Below are 9,572 nucleotides of genomic sequence, written 5' to 3' on the forward strand. Positions count from 1 at the left end.
TGATTGAATTATACCACCCACTCTCCTGGTTCTCTGTATTCCAGATGGCAGATTGTAGAACTTACCTGCATCCATAGTCATATGAGCTAATTCCCATAATCTCCTATCTATCTATCTATCTATCTATCTATCTATCTATCTATCTATCTATATTGGTTCTGTTTCTCTGGAGAATGCTGTTTAATATAGGAAGTGAGTATGGCAAGAAAGTAAATGTGGGCTATACATTTAGGAAGATTAATTTCAAGTGGAAAGAAAGGGGGGCTGAGAAAAAAAAAGAGGGAGAAAAAGAATGTCGTTTCACTAGCTGGAGAAGGATGTAGGGAGGAAGAAGTTGATGATACCATAGTTATTACCCATATAGGCCTGCTGGCATTGAGTTTGGGGCAGTAGTCCAACGTGGCCCTGAGAGGTTTCCATGGTGAACACTCCTGAACCAAGAGGGAGGTTTAGTAGCTGGGAGGAGTCTACACAGAGGACTGATCTTTATCAAAAAGATGATCCCTAAGAAGGAGGTAGGGATCTGTTTGCCACGAGAGTAGTACCGAGGATTTAAGGTCATGGGTTGAGAGCCAGGAAGCAGGGACAAGAATGAGCTCTCTACGCACCAAACTGAAGAGCTGCTGGGTCATACAGTTTTCAAACTGGGACAAGTCAGCCTGTGGAGGGAGGACTACAAGGGCTGAATTCACAAAGCTTAACAAATAAGAGCAAGGGGTGAGCCTGGAACCTAACTGATGATGTATGAGTCAGAGAACAGATCAAGAAGTGGGCCAGGTAGGGACAGGAGAGGCAAGTGAGGAATGGCTCCTCCCTTTTTGTCTCTTAAGGTCCTGGCTCCAGGTGTTATGGCACAAGTTAAAGGCACGCAGCAGGACTGTGGAAACGGAGGACTCCGATATAGTTTTGGCATTGCCCTATAAATTAGAACATTTCCCTCAAATGTTAAAAATTTCCAAAATAATACATAATGTAAAAATTGCTCTAAATTTGGCCAAACTAATAATAGAAATTAGGTAGATATTCTGACTAGACCACAAGCCCCATAAGGGCAGGGCTTTTGTTCATCGGGTTCATCCCTGTATCCTTACTGCTAGGAATAGTATCTGGCTAATGAATTAGCAGCATGGGTGAATCAGCTTCAATGAAGAAAGGGGATTTGAGGAAGCAGTGTGAAGAGAAAATGGACCAAGATGCTGAGAGATAAACTAGCTTAGAAACAGCAATAGCAAAGCCTTCAGATGGATGTTGTGGAATTGTAGCATCTTCTAGAACAGCTGAAAGCCAGGAATGACAATAGCAGCCTAAAGCAGACCAGAGAGAACACAAAAAGGAGATGATTCAGCTAAAGCAAAAAGAAATACCCAACATCCATTCCCTCTCCCAGTAAACTTTGTGTGTTTCAAGTACCATCACTGGATGGTCATATAGGTCTTTAACAATGATCTGGAGTTCCAGGTTTGGTGATCTTAAAGAAGAACGTTCTCAAGTAAGAAGTCTTAAACTGAGGAAGAGAGGGAACAGATTGTATTGACAAATGAGTGGCTGCACACGTGTCATCCCAACACTAGCCACGCTTGACAGACTTCGATGTGTCAGGCTCTTTATATACATTATTTCTAATCCCTTCGGCAGTCCTCCAAGGTGAATGTTATTATCTCTGTTATACAGATGGAGAAACTGTGAGGCTCACAAGGAAAAAGTACCTTGCCTCACGACCTGCACTAAGAAGTGGTGGAGCTGAGATTCTCAGCCACTGTGTTGGGCTCCTGCCTTACACACAGACAGTTCTCCCACGAAGAAGGAACAGCAGTAGCTGGAATCACCTCATGGATTTACCTTGTACAGGTTTCTAGGGGATCAGCAATCCAAGAGTATGGCTATGATTGTCACAGTTGAACTTCTATTTACTTCTGAAAACACAGGGGTCTTGTGGGGTAATGTCAGAGGATGGGGGAGCAAATACCAGGCTAAATCACCATGATTTCTGGACTCATCCCCAAGACAGGCTTTCCCTACACAGCAGAGGACACTGGTGCCACATGGCGCACAGAAAAAGAAAATGGTTGAAGAAGTACTATCAATCAAGAGCCCTGTGCACCCACTTTGTAGAGTTGTCATGAGGATTAAATGAGTTAATAAAAAAATTTATTGGGTTAGCCAAAAAGTTCGTTCATTTTTTTTCCATAAGATGACTCTAGTAGCCCTTAGTTGTCTTTAACTTCATTCGAAACAATTTTGGTAGTTGTATTGTGACAGCTGTCATATCGGCGTGCATCAAAAAAAAAAAAGCTTATCAAAATTGGTGAATTTTTATGTAGCCATTTTAATATTGAAATGGAAGAAAAACAACATTTTTGGCATATTATGCTTTATTATTTCAAGAAAGGTAAAAACGCAACTGAAACGCAAAAAAAAGATTTGTGTAGTGTATGAAGAAGGTGCTTTGACTGATCAAACGTGTCAAAAGTGGTTTGTGAAGTTTCGCGCTGGAGATTTCTCTCTGGACAATGCTCCACGGTCGGGTAGACCAGTTGAAGTTGATAGCGATCAAATCGAGACATTAATTGAGAACAATCAATGTTATACCATGCAGGAGATGGCCGACATACTCAAAATATCCAGATCAAGCGTTGAAAATCATTTACACCAGCTTGGTTATGTGAATCGCTTTGATGTTTGGGTTCCACATAAGTTAAGCGAAAAAAACCTTCTTGACCGTATTTCCACATGCGATTCTTTACTTAAACGTAACAAAAATGTTCCAGTTTTTAAAACAAATTGTGACAGGCAATGAAATGTGGATACGGTACAATAACGTGGAATGGAAGAGATGTGGGGCAAGTGAAATGAACCACCACCAACCACACCAAAGGCTGGTCTTCATCCAAAGAAGGTGATGTTGTGTATACAGTGGGATTGGAAGGGAGTCCTCTATTATGAGCTCCTTCCGGAAAACCAAACGATTAATTCCAAGAAGTACTGATCCCAATTAGACCAACTGAAAGCAGCACTCGATGAAAAGCGTCTGGAATTAGTCAACAGAAAACGCATAATCTTCCATCAGGATAATGCAAGACTGCATGTTTCTTTGATGACCAGACAAAAACGGTTACAGCTTGGCTGTGAAGTTCTGATTCATCCGCCGTATTCACCAGACATTGCACCTTCGGATTTCCATTTATTTCGGTCTTTACAAAATTCTCTTAATGGAAAAAATTTGAATTCCATGGAAGACTGTAAAAGGCACCTGGAACAGTTCTTTGCTCAAAAAGATAAAAAGTTTTGGGAAGATGGAATTATGAAGTTGCCTGAAAAATGGCAGAAGATAGTGAAACAAAAGGGTGAATATGTTGTTCAATAAATTTCCTGGTGAAAATGAAAAATGTGTGATATTTTTACTTTAAAACCGAACGAACTTTTGGGCCAACCCAATAGAACAGTGCCTGGCACACAGTAAGCCCCCTATAAATGCGGTTGTCATTGTCATTGTTGCCACCATCATCATCATTGCCAACCAAGCACAAACTGAGCAAGGCTGTACTGAATGTACATTTTTTCACTTGGCATCTCCAGCAAGGGTCCTGACTGACAGCAGCAGAGGCTTCTTCACAAGGTAAGGAAGTGCCTTGGGTAATAGAAGGAAAACCGTGAAAACAGTGGCACTGCACCCAAGTAGAAGTGTTGGAGTGAAGCAGCGGAGAGTTCTTGCCGAGACTGTGGATATCTCTGTGGTCCTGATACTAGGAGCTTGCTGTGAAATCTTGGGCAAAACATTTACCCTCTCTGAACCTTAGTTTTTCATCCGTATGTTGGAGATAGTTATGGTTGGCAGTTAGAATTCTCTCTGCCCCTTGAAAATCTATGATATAATTGTACTGGGCGTGGATCACAGCAAGATGGATTTGATAACCAAATATGATACACTCCTTATAATGGAAACTGCCAAAATCATTTGAACTATTGATTTATAAAGATGGTTTTGTCAAAGAGCTTGAGAAGGAGAATCAAACAAAAAAAAAAAACGTAATTACAAGGTATTGCATTTCAAAAATGTTATATATGTGGAATAATAATACAACATATAACCTTTTGGGACTGGCTTTTTTGACTAAGCATAATGCCCTGGAGATTCATCCAAGACGTTGTATGTATTGCTGAATAGTATTCCATGGTATGGATGTACCACAGTTTGTTTGTCTGTTCATTTGGTGGAGAGGGTATTTGGGTTTTCAGTTTGGGATTTTACAAATAAAGCTGCTGTGAACATTTGCGTACACGTTTTTGTGTGAACTTAAATTTTCACTTATTTGGGGGTAAATATCCACAGATGCAATTGCTGGGCTGTATGGTAACTGCATGGTTAGTTGTTCTTGTTTTTGTTTTTTTTTTGAGTGGTTAGATTTGTAGAGTTTAATTTTAATATTTTTGAAAAAAAATTTAAATTGAGGTAACATTGGTTTATAACTTTATATGTTTCATGTGTAGGCATGTTTAGTTTTATAAGAAACTGCCAATATTTTATTCCAGCGTGGCTGTATCATATTACATTCATATCATCAATGGATGAGTGATCCAATTTCTCCATATCCTTGCCACCATTTGGTGTTGTCACTTTTTAAAATTTTAGCTATTCTGATAGGTGTTTAGTGACATCTCAGTGTGGTTTTAATTTGTATTTCCCTGATGGTTAATGATGTCGAACATATTTTTATGTGCTTATTTGTCATCTTTATATCCTCTTCCCTGAAATGTCTCTTCATATCTTTTGCCCATTTGTATATACTGGAGAACAGATTAGTGGCTGCCAGGGGTTAGGGATGGGGTGGGGTGGGTGGAGGAGGAAGGTGGGTATGGTTGTAAATGACCAACACAAGAGATCCTTGCAGTGATGGAACTAGTCTGTGTCTTGACCGTAGTGATTGTCACAAGAACCTACAAATTGATAAAATTACATAGAACTGAATACTCATACACACACACACATGTGTGTACACACAAATGAGTACAAGTGAAACTGGAGAAATTTGAATAAGATAGGTATACTGTATCAATATCAGTATTCTGGTTGTGATATTGTACTATAGTTCTGCAAAACATTACCATCGGGGGCACTGGGCAAAATGCATGGTATCTTTCTGTATTATTTATTACAACTGCATGTGAATCTACAATTATCTCAATAAAATTTTCAATTAAAAATTTAATTGGAGACAGTATCTGTATTAAATGCCTTGCTCATTTGTTCCATAAGACATCACCCTCTTACTATTAATAAAAACCCAGTAGATAGATTTTTTCAGTGGATTGGGATCATTTGACCTAGCCTAAACAGAGATGAAAGGAATAAGTAGAGTGTAGGTAACCATCTGTAATAGTTTAGGAGATCTTAGGCACCATTAATGATTAATTAATCATGTAATTTATTTGCTTAAGGTCTGTCTTATGTAGCTTTTTGTATGCAAAGCCCATGTCTGCATATTTTACTTATTTATTGCCTGGCTACACACTAGTAGATGCTCAATAAATATACTAGCTGGATGAATGAATGAATGAAAGAACGAATTGATGAATGAATGTTGTCCCAGAGAAATATTTCAAATGCAAATGCGAACTTCCAGAGGACAGTGGAGCACAAGATTAGCAATTACAATGAGACCAAGTTTATTCGGCGCCAACATGACTAGCTTTCATTTTTCTCAGATCATAAAACTAAAATATACTCATTGTAGACAATGTGAAAACCACAAAAAGTATAAAGTCATAAATAAATGATTTAATAATTTCACCACTAAGAATTACTTGTTAATGCTTTGGCTTTTTCCGTCCAGTCTTACATATGTATATTGCATACATGCGTACACATGTACACACACCTGTACACACATGTTTTCTCTTTTGTGAACTGCTGTACCTGACCTCCATCTCTCTTTCCATTGGGGTCAGAGTGTTTTTCTTTTCAATTTGTATTAGCTCTTTATATATTAAGGATAACTACTTTTTGCTACATCTGTTATTAATCATTTTCTTAGTTTATTATTTGCATTTTAATTTTGCTTATGATCGTGGGCATTCAGGAGTGTAAGATTTGCATTCAGGCAATGTATGGCTGTTTTTCTTAAAGAGGCAGTGCATCAGAGAGTGTAGCTTTGAGTTGGAAATTGGACTGCCAATTGTTAGCTGGGTGACCCTGGGCAACTAAATTACCTTATATTTCTAAGACTCAGTTTCATTACCTGTAAAATATGGATAATGATACCTAAATTATAGTTTGTCAGGGCTAGAAATAATGTCCTCATCAATAACATGGGAAATATACAGTCTCTACTTGATAGCCTTGATGTGAGAGATTCAATGAGATAATGCATACAAAAAGTTAGCACAGCTCTCAGAACCTTCCTGCCTCCATGTTCGGACCTCGTGCTCCAGCCTCCAGGCCCCGTCCCATCCTTCCAGCCTGCGACCAGCAGCAGAGAAAAACTAATTACGTATAATTTTCTTGCCCCGTACATACTTTGAGGTGAGCAAAAAGATTACAATAAATTTTAAAATGAGGGAAATTGTGCATATCCTGGCCATTCAGTGTGGCAATCAGATCAGTGCCAAGTTCTGGGAGGTGATCAGTGATGAACATGTCATTGAACCCACTGGCACCTATCATGGGGATAGCGACCTGCAGCTGGACCACATCTCCGTGTACTACAGTGAAGCCATAGGTGGCAACTATATTCCTCGTGCTATCTTGGTAGATCTAGAACCCGGGACCATGGACTCTGTTAGCTCAGGTCCTTTTGGTCAGATCTTCAGACCAGACAACTTTGTTCTTGATCAGTCTGGGACAGGCAACAACTGGGCCAGGGGCTACTATACAGAGGGGGCCAAGCTGGTCGACTCAGTCCTGGATGTGGCTCGGAAGGAGGCCAAGAGCTGTGACTGACTGCAGGGCTTCCCGCTGACCCACTTGCTGGGCGGGGGCACGGGCTCTGGAATGGGCACCTTGCTCATCAGCAAGATCAGTGAAGAGTATCCTGACTGCAGCATGAACACCTTCAGTGTGGTGCCCTCACCCAAAGTGTCCGACACCATGGTGGAGCCCTAGGACGCCACCCTCTCCGTCCATCACCTGGTGGAGAACACTATGAGACCTACTGCATTGACAACGAGGCCCTTTACAACATCCGCTTCCACACCCTCAAGCTGACCACGTCAACCTACGGGGACCTGAACCACCTCGTCTCTGAGTACCAGCAGTACCAGGGTGCCACCACAGAAGAGGAGGAGGATTTAGGTGAGGAGGCCGAAGAGGAGGCCTAAGGCCGAGTCCCCATCACCTCAGGCTTCTCAGTCCCCTCCGCCTTCTTCCTCAACTGCCCCTTTCCTCTCCCTCAGAATTTGCGTTTTCTGCCTCTGTCTTGTTTTTTCTTTTTTTGGTGGGGTGGTTCTAGAACAGTGTCTGGCACATAATAGGCGCTCAATAAATATCTGTTGTTTGTTGAATGTCTCCTCTCTTTCCACTCTGGGGAACCTAGATTTCTGCCATTCTGGGTAACCCTGTATTTCCTTCTGGTGCCCACTCCTCTCATCTGTCCAGTTAACATTTCCCTCTCTGTTTTCGAGATAACCTTTCAAGAAGCTGGGTCTCATCAAATCCCATTTAGAACCATGTGCTGGTAACCCAAATAGATGACCACCATCCTAGGCCCATGTGGTAGCCCAGGGGAAAGGAAACCAAGCAGCAGGTAGAAGTCCCTACAGGGAAGAGGTTGGGTTTTGGAGAGGGGCATCCAGGCTATTGAAGTCCTAGTTTCCAGATATCTCCCTGCTCCTCTCTCAGCTTCTGGGGAGGTATTAACAGTATTATCTCCATTTTCAGTCTTCCTCCAAGGACTGGCCTGAGCTATTTCCTTTGCAAGGTTCTGGCCACCACCCTGTCAAGGGGGATTCTTCCCTCTTCCACTTTACCTCCTTCATAATGTTGGATTCCTTCCTTTCCCCTGGTCAGAAAAGGGGGTCAAGAGGAGCAAGAGAGAGACTAGCCTTGGTCTCTAAGCCTCCAGAAAGCCCCTCCCCAGCCCTATCTTTTCCTACAGAAAAAAAAAGAATATCAGCCCTTCTGTACTTATACGGAAAGCTATGTGCTGACACCTAAATGTCATTCCCCAGAGAGGGGACAGGACACCCTCCATCTTTTGGCAACATCTCATCTCTTACTTTTGCTATTGCCTTCCTCCCTACCCTTAGTTTTGTCCTATTCTACACTTCAGATTTCTATTGTGTTGAACTTGCTACTTTTTTTCATATTGAAAAGGTGACATTGCCCCAAGAGCCAAAAGTAAACGGGAATTGAAAAAAAAAGTTAGCACAGTACCTGGCACATGATGTGTTCAATGTTAGCTATTATTCCTCTACTGAATTTACCCGTAGAAATTCTTTTTCATTCTGCTGGAGAATACCCATCGATATTTTTATCATATATATATATATATATATTTTTTAAACTGTTAACTATTTTTTCCTTTGTCTCTTTAATCCATTTGGAATTTGTTTTGGAGTGGTGGTGTAGCTCTCCCACCTGAATCACTGCACAATTTATTGAATGGGTATCTGTTTTTGGTTGAAATATCCCCTAGCTTTTTTGTCATTTCTGAGAATCTGAGATGTTTTGTAAACTTTGCTTCGATGTTTCTGAGAGCTGATGCATCAGAATCTGGTGTGGGTATAGATTTGTGACAAGGTCTTCATGATGGAAGTTTTTTGCAACGTTATCTCAGTAAAAATAATTGTAAATGGCACAACACATTTTCTACTCAGAAGAACTGTTTGGTAATCATTTGGGGTTTGGCTAAGCTAGAACCCTGCTCCCCAAAATGGACCTGCAATATCAGCATAGTGTCGGAGCTGGGTAGAAATGCAGAATCTCAGGCCCTGCTCCACACCTGTTGAATCAGAATCTGCATTTTAGCAAGAGCACATAAAAGTCTGAGGAACACTAAGCTAGACCACACTTTAATATCTATAAAGACACACATATACATACACACACTTTTTTTGCAAAGTAATGCATATCATTGTATAATATTTGGAAATCCTAGTTAAGTGTAAAATAAAAATTACATAGAATCGAACCACCTAGAGTTAGCTCCTGTGAATATTGTATTTTTCTCTAGAACTTTATTCATTATTTTTTAGATTGGCATTTCAGTGTACATAAGGCTGTGCATCCAGATAATTACCTGGCATTACCACATGTACCAAATATTCTTTGAAATAATGGTTTTTAGTGGCTGCCTGATGATCCATCCTATGGATAAGGCTTCATTTTCTCAGCCATAACTCCATTGTTAAACAGTCAAGTTGTTTCTATCTCTTTGGTATTGTGCTGTGAACATTCTTGTACATGCATTTTGAATAAATATCTGCTTAACTCCTAAAGATAGAGTCGTACAGGATTAAAGAGTAGGAATGATTGTAGGAATCTTGATATATATAGACTAATGGGTGCAACGATTTACCCTTCACGGCAGTGAACAAATATGCCTGCTGTGGTATCTCTTCTGGCCAGCATTTATTTT

At 40.5% G+C, this 9,572-nt stretch overlaps 1 pseudogene across 1 annotated transcript; it reads left to right on the plus strand.

The window, feature by feature from the left end:
* Window positions 1-6,550: 6,550 nt before the first annotated feature.
* Window positions 6,551-7,314, plus strand: LOC307069830 (tubulin beta-5 chain-like; annotated as a pseudogene). The gene has a single exon. The product of its transcript is annotated as a tubulin beta-5 chain-like (transcript).
* The last annotated feature ends 2,258 nt before the right edge of the window (window positions 7,315-9,572 follow it).

This window comes from Hyperoodon ampullatus (genome assembly GCF_949752795.1).
Source record: "Hyperoodon ampullatus genome assembly, chromosome: X".
Classification (NCBI taxonomy): Eukaryota; Metazoa; Chordata; class Mammalia; order Artiodactyla; family Ziphiidae; genus Hyperoodon; species Hyperoodon ampullatus.